This window comes from Oryzias latipes, chromosome 17 (genome assembly GCF_053564925.1).
Source record: "Oryzias latipes strain Hd-rR chromosome 17, Olatipes_Hd-rR_3.1".
Lineage (NCBI taxonomy): Eukaryota > Metazoa > Chordata > Actinopteri > Beloniformes > Adrianichthyidae > Oryzias > Oryzias latipes.
Genome location: NC_136253.1, coordinates 1,210,334 through 1,227,502, shown reverse-complemented (window position 1 = coordinate 1,227,502; position 17,169 = coordinate 1,210,334).

Below are 17,169 nucleotides of genomic sequence, written 5' to 3'. Positions count from 1 at the left end.
CAACTTACAACATGACAAAATGTAACACTTTCTTGAACTGCAAATGAGAACTTTGACTTTTGGGTGCGTTTTTTGCTAAAAATCATTTTGTCAGTCAAAAGTGCCAAAAATGTCAAAAAAGCGTTTTCGGCTCTTACTATTACTGGTTTGAAGTTTCAACTGACAACATGAGAAAAAATAAAACTTTCTTGAACATCTAATGAGAACTTCAACTTTTGGGTGCATTTGTTTCTAAAAAAAATCTTTTTGTCAGTCAAAAGTGTCAAAAAAGTGTTTTCGGCTCTAACTATTACTGGTTTGAAGTTTCAACTGACAACATGAGAAAAACTAACACTTTCTTGAACTGCAAAATGAGAACTTTGAATTTTGTGTCTATTTTTTGCTAAGAAAGCATTTTTTCAGTTAAAAGTGCCAAAAGTGTCAAAAAAGTCTTTTATGCTCAGAGTATGACTGTTTTGAATATTTAACTTACAACGTGACGAAAAATAACACTTTCTTGAACTGCAAATAAGAACTTTGACTTTTGGGTGCGTTTTTTGCTAAAAAATCATTTTGTCAGTCAAAAGTGCCAAAAGTGTCAAAAAAGCGTTTTCGGCTCTATGACTGTTTGAATTTTAAACTTACAATGTGGCATAAAATAACACTTTCGTGAACATCAAATGAGAACTTCAACTTTTGGGTGCATTTGTTGCTAAAAAAAATCATTTTGTCAGTCAAAAGTACAAAAAGTGTCAAAAAAGCGTTTTTGGCTCAATGACTGGTTTGAAGTTTCAACTGACAACATGAGAAAAACTAACACTTTCTTGAACTGCAAAATGAGAACTTTGAATTTTGTGTCTATTTTTTGCTAAGAAATCATTTTTTCAGTTAAAAGTGCCAAAAGTGTCAAAAAAGTATTTTATGCTCAGAGTATGACTGTTTTGAATATTTAACTTACAACGTGACAAAAAATAACACTTTCTTGAACTGCAAATAAGAACTTTGACTTTTGGGTGCGTTTTTTGCTAAAAAATCATTTTGTCAGTCAAAAGTGCCAAAAATGTCAAAAAAGCGTTTTCGGCTCTATGACTGTTTTGAATTTTAAACTTACAATGTGGCATAAAATAAAACTTTCTTGAACATCAAATGAGAACTTCAACTTTTGGGTGCATTTGTTGCTAAATAAAAATCATTTTTTAAGTCAAATGTACCAAAAGTGTCAAAAAAGCGTTTTTGGCTCTATGTTTTGAATTTTAAACTTACAATGTGGCATAAAATAACACTTTCTTGAACTGCAAATGAGAACTTCAACTTTTGGGTGCGTTTTTTGCTAAAAAATCATTTTGTCAGTCAAAAGTGCCAAAAGTGTCAAAAAAGCGTTTTCGGCTCTATGACTGTTTGAATTTTAAACTTACAATGTGGCATAAAATAACACTTTCGTGAACATCAAATGAGAACTTCAACTTTTGGGTGCATTTGTTGCTAAAAAAAAATCATTTTTTAAGTCAAATGTACCAAAAGTGTCAAAAAAGCGTTTTTGGCTCTATGTTTTGAATTTTAAACTTACAACGTGGCATAAAATAACACTTACTTGAACTGCAAATGAGAACTTCAACTTTTGGGTGCATTTGTTGCTAAAAAAATCATTTTGTCAGTCAAAAGTGCCAAAAGTGTCAAAAAAGTGTTTTCGGCTCTAACCATTACTGGTTTGAAGTTTCAACTGACAACATGAGAAAAAATAAAACTTTCTTGAACATCAAATGAGAACTTAAACTTTTGGGTGCATTTGTTGCTAAAAAAAATCAATTTGTCAGTCAAAAGTACCAAAAGTGTCAAAAAAGCGTTTTTGGCTCAATGACTGTTTTGAAATTTCAACTTACAATGTGGCATAAAATAACACTTTCTTGAACATCAAATGAGAACTTCAACTTTTGGGTGCATTTGTTTCTAAAAAAAATCATTTTGTCAGTCAAAAGTGTCAAAAAAGTGTTTTCGGCTCTAACTATTACTGGTTTGAAGTTTAAACTGACAACATGAGAAAAAATAAAACTTTCTTGAACATCAAATGAGAACTTCAACTTTTGGGTGCATTTGTTGCTAAAAAAAATCATTTTGTCAGTCAAAAGTGCCAAAAGTGTCAAAAAAGCAATTTTGGCTCAATGACTGTTTTGAAATTTCAACTTACAACATGACAAAATGTAACACTTTCTTGAACTGCAAATGAGAACTTTGACTTTTGGGTGCGTTTTTTGCTAAAAATCATTTTGTCAGTCAAAAGTGCCAAAAATGTCAAAAAAGCGTTTTCGGCTCTTACTATTACTGGTTTGAAGTTTCAACTGACAACATGAGAAAAAATAAAACTTTCTTGAACATCAAATGAGAACTTCAACTTTTGGGTGCATTTGTTTCTAAAAAAAATCTTTTTGTCAGTCAAAAGTGTCAAAAAAGTGTTTTCGGCTCTAACTATTACTGGTTTGAAGTTTCAACTGACAACATGAGAAAAACTAACACTTTCTTGAACTGCAAAATGAGAACTTTGAATTTTGTGTCTATTTTTTGCTAAGAAAGCATTTTTTCAGTTAAAAGTGCCAAAAGTGTCAAAAAAGTCTTTTATGCTCAGAGTATGACTGTTTTGAATATTTAACTTACAACGTGACGAAAAATAACACTTTCTTGAACTGCAAATAAGAACTTTGACTTTTGGGTGCGTTTTTTGCTAAAAAATCATTTTGTCAGTCAAAAGTGCCAAAAGTGTCAAAAAAGCGTTTTCGGCTCTATGACTGTTTTGAATTTTAAACTTACAAAGTGGCATAAAATAACACTTTCTTGAACATCAAATGAGAACTTCAACTTTTGGGTGCATTTGTTTCTAAAAAAAATCATTTTGTCAGTCAAAAGTGCCAAAAGTGTCAAAAAAGTGTTTTCGGCTCTAACTATTACTGGTTTGAAGTTTCAACTGACAACATGAGAAAAAATAAAACTTTCTTGAACATCAAATGAGAACTTCAACTTTTGGGTGCATTTGTTGCTAAAAAAAAATCATTTTTTAAGTCAAATGTACCAAAAGTGTCAAAAAAGCGTTTTTGGCTCTATGTTTTGAATTTTAAACTTACAATGTGGCATAAAATAACACTTTCTTGAACATCAAATGAGAACTTCAACTTTTGGGTGCGTTTTTTGCTAAAAAAATCATTTTGTCAGTCAAAAGTGCCAAAAGTGTCAAGAAAGCGTTTTCGGCTCTATGACTGTTTTGAATTTTAAACTTACAAAGTGGCATAAAATAACACTTTCTTGAACATCAAATGAGAACTTCAACTTTTGGGTGCATTTGTTTCTAAAAAAAATCATTTTGTCAGTCAAAAGTGCCAAAAGTGTCAAAAAAGTGTTTTCGGCTCTAACTATTACTGGTTTGAAGTTTCAACTGACAACATGAGAAAAAATAAAACTTTCTTGAACATCAAATGAGAACTTCAACTTTTGGGTGCATTTGTTGCTAAAAAAAATCATTTTGTCAGTCAAAAGTACCAAAAGTGTCAAAAAAGCGTTTTCGGCTCTATGACTGTTTTGAATTTTAAACTTACAATGTGGCATAAAATAACACTTTCTTGAACATCAAATGAGAACTTCAACTTTTGGGTGCATTTGTTTCTAAAAAAAATCATTTTGTCAGTCAAAAGTGCCAAAAGTGTCAAAAAAGTGTTTTCGGCTCTAACTATTACTGGTTTGAAGTTTCAACTGACAACATGAGAAAAAATAAAACTTTCTTGAACATCAAATGAGAACTTCAACTTTTGGGTGCATTTGTTGCTAAATAAAAATCATTTTTTAAGTCAAATGTACCAAAAGTGTCAAAAAAGCGTTTTTGGCTCTATGTTTTGAATTTTAAACTTACAATGTGGCATAAAATAACACTTTCTTGAACTGCAAATGAGAACTTCAACTTTTGGGTGCGTTTTTTGCTAAAAAATCATTTTGTCAGTCAAAAGTGCCAAAAGTGTCAAAAAAGCGTTTTCGGCTCTATGACTGTTTGAATTTTAAACTTACAATGTGGCATAAAATAACACTTTCGTGAACATCAAATGAGAACTTCAACTTTTGGGTGCATTTGTTGCTAAAAAAAATCATTTTGTCAGTCAAAAGTACAAAAAGTGTCAAAAAAGCGTTTTTGGCTCAATGACTGGTTTGAAGTTTCAACTGACAACATGAGAAAAACTAACACTTTCTTGAACTGCAAAATGAGAACTTTGAATTTTGTGTCAATTTTTTGCTAAGAAATCATTTTTTCAGTTAAAAGTGCCAAAAGTGTCAAAAAAGTATTTTATGCTCAGAGTATGACTGTTTTGAATATTTAACTTACAACGTGACAAAAAATAACACTTTCTTGAACTGCAAATAAGAACTTTGACTTTTGGGTGCGTTTTTTGCTAAAAAATCATTTTGTCAGTCAAAAGTGCCAAAAATGTCAAAAAAGCGTTTTCGGCTCTATGACTGTTTTGAATTTTAAACTTACAATGTGGCATAAAATAAAACTTTCTTGAACATCAAATGAGAACTTCAACTTTTGGGTGCATTTGTTGCTAAAAAAAATCATTTTGTCAGTCAAAAGTACCAAAAGTGTCAAAAAAAAGTCTTTTGTGCTCAGAGTATGACTGATTTGAAGATTTAACTTACAACGTGACGAAAAATAACACTTTCTTGAACTGCAAATAAGAACTTTGACTTTTGGGTGCGTTTTTTGCTAAAAAATCATTTTGTCAGTCAAAAGTGCCAAAAATGTCAAAAAAGCGTTTTCGACTCTATGACTGTTTTGAATTTTAAACTTACAACGTGGCATAAAATAACACTTTCTTGAACTGCAAATGAGAACTTCAACTTTTGGGTGCATTTGTTGCTAAAAAAATCATTTTGTCAGTCAAAAGTCCCAAATGTGTCAAAAAAGCGTTTTCGGCTCTAACTATTACTGGTTTGAAGTTTCAACTGACAACATGAGAAAAACTAACACTTTCTTGAACTGCAAAATGAGAACTTTATATTTTGTGTCTATTTTTTGCTAAGAAATCATTTTTTCAGTTAAAAGTGCCAAAAGTGTCAAAAAAGTCTTTTATGCTCAGAGTATGACTGTTTTGAATATTTAACTTACAACGTGACGAAAAATAACACTTTCTTGAACTGCAAATAAGAACTTTGACTTTTGGGTGCGTTTTTTGCTAAAAAAATCATTTTGTCAGTAAAAAGTGCCAAAAGTGTCAAAAAAGCGTTTTCGGCTCTGTGACTGTTTTGAATTTTAAACTTACAAAGTGGCATAAAATAACACTTTCTTGAACATCAAATGAGAACTTCAACTTTTGGGTGCATTTGTTTCTAAAAAAAATCATTTTGTCAGTCAAAAGTGCCAAAAGTGTCAAAAAAGTGTTTTTGGCTCTAACTATTACTGGTTTGAAGTTTCAACTGACAACATGAGAAAAAATAAAACTTTCTTGAACATCAAATGAGAACTTCAACTTTTGGGTGCATTTGTTGCTAAATAAAAATCATTTTTTAAGTCAAATGTACCAAAAGTGTCAAAAAAGCGTTTTTGGCTCTATGTTTTGAATTTTAAACTTACAATGTGGCATAAAATAACACTTTCTTGAACTGCAAATGAGAACTTCAACTTTTGGGTGCGTTTTTTGCTAAAAAATCATTTTGTCAGTCAAAAGTGCCAAAAGTGTCAAAAAAGCGTTTTCGGCTCTATGACTGTTTGAATTTTAAACTTACAATGTGGCATAAAATAACACTTTCGTGAACATCAAATGAGAACTTCAACTTTTGGGTGCATTTGTTGCTAAAAAAAATCATTTTGTCAGTCAAAAGTACAAAAAGTGTCAAAAAAGCGTTTTTGGCTCAATGACTGGTTTGAAGTTTCAACTGACAACATGAGAAAAACTAACACTTTCTTGAACTGCAAAATGAGAACTTTGAATTTTGTGTCAATTTTTTGCTAAGAAATCATTTTTTCAGTTAAAAGTGCCAAAAGTGTCAAAAAAGTATTTTATGCTCAGAGTATGACTGTTTTGAATATTTAACTTACAACGTGACAAAAAATAACACTTTCTTGAACTGCAAATAAGAACTTTGACTTTTGGGTGCGTTTTTTGCTAAAAAATCATTTTGTCAGTCAAAAGTGCCAAAAATGTCAAAAAAGCGTTTTCGGCTCTATGACTGTTTTGAATTTTAAACTTACAATGTGGCATAAAATAAAACTTTCTTGAACATCAAATGAGAACTTCAACTTTTGGGTGCATTTGTTGCTAAAAAAAATCATTTTGTCAGTCAAAAGTACCAAAAGTGTCAAAAAAAAGTCTTTTGTGCTCAGAGTATGACTGATTTGAAGATTTAACTTACAACGTGACGAAAAATAACACTTTCTTGAACTGCAAATAAGAACTTTGACTTTTGGGTGCGTTTTTTGCTAAAAAATCATTTTGTCAGTCAAAAGTGCCAAAAATGTCAAAAAAGCGTTTTCGGCTCTATGACTGTTTTGAATTTTAAACTTACAACGTGGCATAAAATAACACTTTCTTGAACTGCAAATGAGAACTTCAACTTTTGGGTGCATTTGTTGCTAAAAAAATCATTTTGTCAGTCAAAAGTCCCAAAAGTGTCAAAAAAGCGTTTTCGGCTCTAACTATTACTGGTTTGAAGTTTCAACTGACAACATGAGAAAAACTAACACTTTCTTGAACTGCAAAATGAGAACTTTATATTTTGTGTCTATTTTTTGCTAAGAAATCATTTTTTCAGTTAAAAGTGCCAAAAGTGTCAAAAAAGTCTTTTATGCTCAGAGTATGACTGTTTTGAATATTTAACTTACAACGTGACGAAAAATAACACTTTCTTGAACTGCAAATAAGAACTTTGACTTTTGGGTGCGTTTTTTGCTAAAAAAATCATTTTGTCAGTAAAAAGTGCCAAAAGTGTCAAAAAAGCGTTTTCGGCTCTGTGACTGTTTTGAATTTTAAACTTACAAAGTGGCATAAAATAACACTTTCTTGAACATCAAATGAGAACTTCAACTTTTGGGTGCATTTGTTTCTAAAAAAAATCATTTTGTCAGTCAAAAGTGCCAAAAGTGTCAAAAAAGTGTTTTTGGCTCTAACTATTACTGGTTTGAAGTTTCAACTGACAACATGAGAAAAAATAAAACTTTCTTGAACATCAAATGAGAACTTCAACTTTTGGGTGCATTTGTTGCTAAAAAAAATCAATTTGTCAGTCAAAAGTACCAAAAGTGTCAAAAAAGCGTTTTCGGCTCTATGAGTGTTTTGAATTTTAAACTTACAATGTGGCATAAAATAACAATTTCTTGAACATCAAATGAGAACTTCAACTTTTGGGTGCGTTTTTTGCTAAAAAATCATTTTGTCAGTCAAAAGTGCCAAAAGTGTCAAAAAAGCGTTTTCGGCTCTATGACTGTTTTGAATTTTAAACTTACAATGTTGCATAAAATAACACTTTCTTTAACATCAAATGAGAACTTCAACTTTTGGGTGCGTTTTTTGCTAAAAAATCATTTTGTCAGTCAAAAGTGCCAAAAATGTTAAAAAAGCGTTTTCGGCTCTATGACTGTTTTGAATTTTAAACTTACAACGTGGCATAAAATAACACTTTCTTGAACTGCAAATGAGAACTTCAACTTTTGGGTGCATTTGTTGCTAAAAAAATCATTTTGTCAGTCAAAAGTGCCAAAAGTGTCAAAAAAGTGTTTTCGGCTCTAACCATTACTGGTTTGAAGTTTCAACTGACAACATGAGAAAAAATAAAACTTTCTTGAACATCAAATGAGAACTTAAACTTTTGGGTGCATTTGTTGCTAAAAAAAATCAATTTGTCAGTCAAAAGTACCAAAAGTGTCAAAAAAGCGTTTTTGGCTCAATGACTGTTTTGAAATTTCAACTTACAATGTGGCATAAAATAACACTTTCTTGAACATCAAATGAGAACTTCAACTTTTGGGTGCATTTGTTTCTAAAAAAAATCATTTTGTCAGTCAAAAGTGTCAAAAAAGTGTTTTCGGCTCTAACTATTACTGGTTTGAAGTTTAAACTGACAACATGAGAAAAAATAAAACTTTCTTGAACATCAAATGAGAACTTCAACTTTTGGGTGCATTTGTTGCTAAAAAAAATCATTTTGTCAGTCAAAAGTGCCAAAAGTGTCAAAAAAGCAATTTTGGCTCAATGACTGTTTTGAAATTTCAACTTACAACATGACAAAATGTAACACTTTCTTGAACTGCAAATGAGAACTTTGACTTTTGGGTGCGTTTTTTGCTAAAAATCATTTTGTCAGTCAAAAGTGCCAAAAATGTCAAAAAAGCGTTTTCGGCTCTTACTATTACTGGTTTGAAGTTTCAACTGACAACATGAGGAAAAATAAAACTTTCTTGAACATCAAATGAGAACTTCAACTTTTGGGTGCATTTGTTTCTAAAAAAAATCTTTTTGTCAGTCAAAAGTGTCAAAAAAGTGTTTTCGGCTCTAACTATTACTGGTTTGAAGTTTCAACTGACAACATGAGAAAAACTAACACTTTCTTGAACTGCAAAATGAGAACTTTGAATTTTGTGTCTATTTTTTGCTAAGAAAGCATTTTTTCAGTTAAAAGTGCCAAAAGTGTCAAAAAAGTCTTTTATGCTCAGAGTATGACTGTTTTGAATATTTAACTTACAACGTGACGAAAAATAACACTTTCTTGAACTGCAAATAAGAACTTTGACTTTTGGGTGCGTTTTTTGCTAAAAAATCATTTTGTCAGTCAAAAGTGCCAAAAGTGTCAAAAAAGCGTTTTCGGCTCTATGACTGTTTTGAATTTTAAACTTACAAAGTGGCATAAAATAACACTTTCTTGAACATCAAATGAGAACTTCAACTTTTGGGTGCATTTGTTTCTAAAAAAAATCATTTTGTCAGTCAAAAGTGCCAAAAGTGTCAAAAAAGTGTTTTCGGCTCTAACTATTACTGGTTTGAAGTTTCAACTGACAACATGAGAAAAAATAAAACTTTCTTGAACATCAAATGAGAACTTCAACTTTTGGGTGCATTTGTTGCTAAAAAAAAAATCATTTTTTAAGTCAAATGTACCAAAAGTGTCAAAAAAGCGTTTTTGGCTCTATGTTTTGAATTTTAAACTTACAATGTGGCATAAAATAACACTTTCTTGAACATCAAATGAGAACTTCAACTTTTGGGTGCGTTTTTTGCTAAAAAAATCATTTTGTCAGTCAAAAGTGCCAAAAGTGTCAAGAAAGCGTTTTCGGCTCTATGACTGTTTTGAATTTTAAACTTACAAAGTGGCATAAAATAACACTTTCTTGAACATCAAATGAGAACTTCAACTTTTGGGTGCATTTGTTTCTAAAAAAAATCATTTTGTCAGTCAAAAGTGCCAAAAGTGTCAAAAAAGTGTTTTCGGCTCTAACTATTACTGGTTTGAAGTTTCAACTGACAACATGAGAAAAAATAAAACTTTCTTGAACATCAAATGAGAACTTCAACTTTTGGGTGCATTTGTTTCTAAAAAAAATCATTTTGTCAGTCAAAAGTGCCAAAAGTGTCAAAAAAGTGTTTTCGGCTCTAACTATTACTGGTTTGAAGTTTCAACTGACAACATGAGAAAAAATAAAACTTTCTTGAACATCAAATGAGAACTTCAACTTTTGGGTGCATTTGTTGCTAAATAAAAATCATTTTTTAAGTCAAATGTACCAAAAGTGTCAAAAAAGCGTTTTTGGCTCTATGTTTTGAATTTTAAACTTACAATGTGGCATAAAATAACACTTTCTTGAACTGCAAATGAGAACTTCAACTTTTGGGTGCGTTTTTTGCTAAAAAATCATTTTGTCAGTCAAAAGTGCCAAAAGTGTCAAAAAAGCGTTTTCGGCTCTATGACTGTTTGAATTTTAAACTTACAATGTGGCATAAAATAACACTTTCGTGAACATCAAATGAGAACTTCAACTTTTGGGTGCATTTGTTGCTAAAAAAAATCATTTTGTCAGTCAAAAGTACAAAAAGTGTCAAAAAAGCGTTTTTGGCTCAATGACTGGTTTGAAGTTTCAACTGACAACATGAGAAAAACTAACACTTTCTTGAACTGCAAAATGAGAACTTTGAATTTTGTGTCTATTTTTTGCTAAGAAATCATTTTTCAGTTAAAAGTGCCAAAAGTGTCAAAAAAGTCTTTTATGCTCAGAGTATTACTGTTTTGAATATTCAACTTACAACTTGAGAAAAATGACACTTTCTTGAACATCAAATGAAAACTTAAACTTTTGGGTGCATTTGTTGCTAAAAAATCTTTTTGTCAGTCAAAAGTGTCAAAAAAGCGTTTTTGGCTCTGAGTATGACTGTTTTGAATTTTCAACTTACGTGACAAAAAATACTACTTTCTTGAACTACAAATAAGAACTTTAAGTTTTGATTGGTTTTGTGCTTAAAATTCATTTTGTCAGTCAAAAGTGCCAAAAGTCTCAAAAAAGTCTTTTATGCTCAGAGTATGACTGTTTTGAATATTTATTTTACAACTTGAGAAAAAACAACACTTTCTTGAACTGCAAATGTGAACTTTGACTTTTGGGTGCATTTGTTGCTAAAAAATCTTTTTGTCAGTCAAAAGTGTCAAAAAAGCATTTTTGGCTCTGAGTATGACTGTTTTGAATTTTCAACTTACAACGTGACAAAAAATAACACTTTCTAGAACTACAAATGAGAACTTTGACTTTTGAGTGGTTTTGTGCTTAAAATTCATTTTGTCAGTCAAAAGTGCCAAAAGTGTCAAAAAAGCGTTTTCTGCTCAGAGTATGACTGGTTTGAATCTTAAACTTACAATGTGGCATAAAATAACACTTTCTTGAACATCAAATAAGAACTTCAACTTTTGGGTGCATTTGTTGCTAAAAAAAATCATTTTGTCAGTCAAAAGTGTCAAAAAAGCGTTTTTGGCTCTAAGTTTTACTGGTTTGAAGTTTCAACTGACAACATGAGAAAAACTAACACTTTTTGAACTGCAAATGAGAACTTTGACTTTTGGGTGCGTTTTTTGTTAAAAAAAAATCATTTTGTCAGTCAAAAGTGTCAAAAAAATGTTTTCGGCTCTAAGTTTTACTGGTTTGAAGTTTCAACTGACAACATGAGAAAAACTAACACTTTCTTGAACTGCAAATGAGAACTTTGACTTTTGGGTGCGTTTTTTGCTAAAAAAAAACATTTTTTCAGTCAAAAGTGTCAAAAAAGCGTTTTCGGCTCTAAGTATTACTGGTTTGAAGTTTCAACTGACAACATGAGAAAAACTAACACTTTCTTGAACTGCAAATGAGAACTTTGACTTTTGGGTGCGTTTGTTGCTAAAAAATCTTTTTGTCAGTCAAAAGTGTCAAAAAAGCATTTTTGGCTCTGAGTATGACTGTTTTGAATTTTCAACTTACAACGTGACAAAAAATAACACTTTCTAGAACTACAAATGAGAACTTTGACTTTTGAGTGGTTTTGTGCTTAAAATTCATTTTGTCAGTCAAAAGTACCAAAAGTGTCAAAAAAGCGTTTTCTGCTCAGAGTATGACTGGTTTGAATTTAAACTTACAATGTGGCATAAAATAACACTTTCTTGAACATCAAATAAGAACTTCAACTTTTGGGTGCATTTGTTGCTAAAAAAATCATTTTGTCAGTCAAAAGTGTCAAAAAAGTGTTTTTGGCTCTAAGTTTTACTGGTTTGAAGTTTCAACTGACAACATGAGAAAAACTAACACTTTTTGAACTGCAAATGAGAACTTTGACTTTTGGGTGCGTTTTTTGCTAAAAAAAAACATTTTTTCAGTCAAAAGTGTCAAAAAAGTGTTTCCGGCTCTAAGTATTACTGGTTTGAAGTTTAAACTGACAACATGAGAAAAACTAACAATTTCTTGAACTGCAAATGAGAACTTTGACTTTTGGGTGCGTTTTTTGCTAAAAAAAAAACATTTTTTCAGTCAAAAGTGTCAAAAAAGCGTTTTCGGCTCTAAGTATTACTGGTTTGAAGTTTCAACTGACAACATGAGAAAAACTAACACTTTCTTGAACTGCAAAATGAGAACTTTGAATTTTGTGTCTATTTTTTGCTAAGAAATCATTTTTCAGTTAAAAGTGCCAAAAGTGTCAAAAAAGTCTTTTATGCTCAGAGTATTACTGTTTTGAATATTCAACTTACAACTTGAGAAAAATGACACTTTCTTGAACATCAAATGAAAACTTAAACTTTTGGGTGCATTTGTTGCTAAAAAATTTTTTGTCAGTCAAAAGTGTCAAAAAAGCGTTTTTGGCTCTGAGTATGACTGTTTTGAATTTTCAACTTACGTGACAAAAAATACTACTTTCTTGAACTACAAATAAGAACTTTAAGTTTTGATTGGTTTTGTGCTTAAAATTCATTTTGTCGGTCAAAAGTGCCAAGAGTGTCAAAAAAGCGTTTTCTGCTCAGAGTATGACTGGTTTGAATTTTAAACTTACAACGTGACAAAAACTAACACTTTCTTGAACTGCAAATGTGAACTTTGACTTTTGGGTGCATTTGTTGCTAAAAAATCTTTTTGTCAGTCAAAAGTGTCAAAAAAGCGTTTTTGGCTCTGAGTATGACTGTTTTGAATTTTCAACTTACAACGTGACAAAAAATACTACTTTCTTGAACTACAAATGAGAACTTTGAATTTTGTGTTTATTTTTTGCTAAGAAATCATTTTTCAGTTAAAAGTGCCAAAAGTGTCAAAAAAGTCTTTTATTCTCAGAGTATGACTGTTTTGAATATTCAACTTACAACTTGAAAAAAATTACACTTTCTTGAACATCAAATGAGAACTTAAACTTTTGGGTGCATTTGTTGCTAAAAAAATCATTTTGTCAGTCAAAAGTGTCAAAACAGCGTTTTCGGCTCTGAGTATTACTGGTTTGAAGTTTCAACTGACAACGTGGCATAAAATAACACTTTCTTGAACTGCAAATGAAAACTTTAAGTTTTGATTGGTTTTGTGCTTAAAATTCATTTTGTCAGTCAAAAGTGCCAAAAGTCTCAAAAAAGTCTTTTATGTTCAGAGTATGACTGTTTTGAATACTTATTTTACAACGTGAGAAAAAATAACACTTTCTTGAACTGCAAATGTGAACTTTGACTTTTGGGTGCATTTGTTGCTAAAAAAATCATTTTGTCAGTCAAAAGTGTCAAAAAAGTGTTTTTGGCTCTAAGTTTTACTGGTTTGAAGTTTCAACTGACAACATGAGAAAAACTAACACTTTTTGAACTGCAAATGAGAACTTTGACTTTTGGGTGCGTTTTTTGCTAAAAAATCATTTTGTCAGTCAAAAGTGCCAAAAATGTCAAAAAAGCGTTTTCGGCTCTATGACTGTTTTGAATTTTAAACTTACAATATGGCATAAAATAACACTTTCTTGAACATCAAATGAGAACTTCAACTTTTGGGTGCATTTGTTTCTAAAAAAAATCATTTTGTCAGTCAAAAGTGCCAAAAGTGTCAAAAAAGTGTTTTCGGCTCTAACTATTACTGGTTTGAAGTTTCAACTGACAACATGAGAAAAAATAAAACTTTCTTGAACATCAAATGAGAACTTCAACTTTTGGGTGCATTTGTTGCTAAATAAAAATCATTTTTTAAATCAAATGTACCAAAAGTGTCAAAAAAGCGTTTTTGGCTCTATGTTTTGAATTTTAAACTTACAATGTGGCATAAAATAACACTTTCTTGAACTGCAAATGAGAACTTCAACTTTTGGGTGCGTTTTTTGCTAAAAAATCATTTTGTCAGTCAAAAGTGCCAAAAGTGTCAAAAAAGCGTTTTCGGCTCTATGACTGTTTGAATTTTAAACTTACAATGTGGCATAAAATAACACTTTCGTGAACATCAAATGAGAACTTCAACTTTTGGGTGCATTTGTTGCTAAAAAAAATCATTTTGTCAGTCAAAAGTACAAAAAGTGTCAAAAAAGCGTTTTTGGCTCAATGACTGGTTTGAAGTTTCAACTGACAACATGAGAAAAACTAACACTTTCTTGAACTGCAAAATGAGAACTTTGAATTTTGTGTCTATTTTTTGCTAAGAAATCATTTTTCAGTTAAAAGTGCCAAAAGTGTCAAAAAAGTCTTTTATGCTCAGAGTATTACTGTTTTGAATATTCAACTTACAACTTGAGAAAAATGACACTTTCTTGAACATCAAATGAAAACTTAAACTTTTGGGTGCATTTGTTGCTAAAAAATCTTTTTGTCAGTCAAAAGTGTCAAAAAAGCGTTTTTGGCTCTGAGTATGACTGTTTTGAATTTTCAACTTACGTGACAAAAAATACTACTTTCTTGAACTACAAATAAGAACTTTAAGTTTTGATTGGTTTTGTGCTTAAAATTCATTTTGTCAGTCAAAAGTGCCAAAAGTGTCAAAACAGCGTTTTCGGCTCTGAGTATTACTGGTTTGAAGTTTCAACTGACAACGTGGCATAAAATAACACTTTCTTGAACTGCAAATGAAAACTTTAAGTTTTGATTGGTTTTGTGCTTAAAATTCATTTTGTCAGTCAAAAGTGCCAAAAGTCTCAAAAAAGTCTTTTATGTTCAGAGTATGACTGTTTTGAATATTTATTTTACAACGTGAGAAAAAATAACACTTTCTTGAACTGCAAATGTGAACTTTGACTTTTGGGTGCATTTGTTGCTAAAAAAATCATTTTGTCAGTCAAAAGTGTCAAAAAAGTGTTTTTGGCTCTAAGTTTTACTGGTTTGAAGTTTCAACTGACAACATGAGAAAAACTAACACTTTTTGAACTGCAAATGAGAACTTTGACTTTTGGGTGCGTTTTTTGCTAAAAAATCATTTTGTCAGTCAAAAGTGCCAAAAATGTCAAAAAAGCGTTTTCGGCTCTATGACTGTTTTGAATTTTAAACTTACAATGTGGCATAAAATAACACTTTCTTGAACATCAAATGAGAACTTCAACTTTTGGGTGCATTTGTTTCTAAAAAAAATCATTTTGTCAGTCAAAAGTGCCAAAAGTGTCAAAAAAGTGTTTTCGGCTCTAACTATTACTGGTTTGAAGTTTCAACTGACAACATGAGAAAAAATAAAACTTTCTTGAACATCAAATGAGAACTTCAACTTTTGGGTGCATTTGTTGCTAAATAAAAATCATTTTTTAAATCAAATGTACCAAAAGTGTCAAAAAAGCGTTTTTGGCTCTATGTTTTGAATTTTAAACTTACAATGTGGCATAAAATAACACTTTCTTGAACTGCAAATGAGAACTTCAACTTTTGGGTGCGTTTTTTGCTAAAAAATCATTTTGTCAGTCAAAAGTGCCAAAAGTGTCAAAAAAGCGTTTTCGGCTCTATGACTGTTTGAATTTTAAACTTACAATGTGGCATAAAATAACACTTTCGTGAACATCAAATGAGAACTTCAACTTTTGGGTGCATTTGTTGCTAAAAAAAATCATTTTGTCAGTCAAAAGTACAAAAAGTGTCAAAAAAGCGTTTTTGGCTCAATGACTGGTTTGAAGTTTCAACTGACAACATGAGAAAAACTAACACTTTCTTGAACTGCAAAATGAGAACTTTGAATTTTGTGTCTATTTTTTGCTAAGAAATCATTTTTCAGTTAAAAGTGCCAAAAGTGTCAAAAAAGTCTTTTATGCTCAGAGTATTACTGTTTTGAATATTCAACTTACAACTTGAGAAAAATGACACTTTCTTGAACATCAAATGAAAACTTAAACTTTTGGGTGCATTTGTTGCTAAAAAATCTTTTTGTCAGTCAAAAGTGTCAAAAAAGCGTTTTTGGCTCTGAGTATGACTGTTTTGAATTTTCAACTTACGTGACAAAAAATACTACTTTCTTGAACTACAAATAAGAACTTTAAGTTTTGATTGGTTTTGTGCTTAAAATTCATTTTGTCAGTCAAAAGTGCCAAAAGTCTCAAAAAAGTCTTTTATGCTCAGAGTATGACTGTTTTGAATATTTATTTTACAACTTGAGAAAAAACAACACTTTCTTGAACTGCAAATGTGAACTTTGACTTTTGGGTGCATTTGTTGCTAAAAAATCTTTTTGTCAGTCAAAAGTGTCAAAAAAGCGTTTTTGGCTCTAAGTTTTACTGGTTTGAAGTTTCAACTGACAACATGAGAAAAACTAACACTTTTTGAACTGCAAATGAGAACTTTGACTTTTGGGTGCGTTTTTTGCTAAAAAAAAATCATTTTGTCAGTCAAAAGTGTCAAAAAAGTGTTTTCGTCTCTAACTATTACTGGTTTGAAGTTTCAACTGACAACATGAGAAAAAATAAAACTTTCTTGAACATCAAATGAGAACTTCAACTTTTGGGTGCATTTGTTGCTAAAAAAAATCAATTTGTCAGTCAAAAGTACCAAAAGTGTCAAAAAAGCGTTTTCGGCTCTATGACTGTTTTGAATTTTAAACTTACAATGTGGCATAAAATAACAATTTCTTGAACATCAAATGAGAACTTCAACTTTTGGGTGCGTTTTTTGCTAAAAAATCATTTTGTCAGTCAAAAGTGCAAAAAGTGTCAAAAAAGCGTTTTCGGCTCTATGAATGTTTTGAATTTTAAACTTACAATGTGGCATAAAATAACACTTTCTTGAACATCAAATGAGAACTTCAACTTTTGGGTGCGTTTTTTGCTAAAAAATCATTTTGTCAGTCAAAAGTGCCAAAAATGTTAAAAAAGCGTTTTCGGCTCTATGACTGTTTTGAATTTTAAACTTACAACGTGGCATAAAATAACACTTTCTTGAACTGCAAATGAGAACTTCAACTTTTGGGTGCATTTGTTGCTAAAAAAATCATTTTGTCAGTCAAAAGTGCCAAAAGTGTCAAAAAAGTGTTTTCGGCTCTAACTATTACTGGTTTGAAGTTTCAACTGACAACATGAGAAAAAATAAAACTTTCTTGAACATCAAATGAGAACTTAAACTTTTGGGTGCATTTGTTGCTAAAAAAAATCAATTTGTCAGTCAAAAGTACCAAAAGTGTCAAAAAAGCGTTTTTGGCTCAATGACTGTTTTGAAATTTCAACTTACAATGTGGCATAAAATAACACTTTCTTGAACATCAAATGAGAACTTCAACTTTTGGGTGCATTTGTTTCTAAAAAAAAT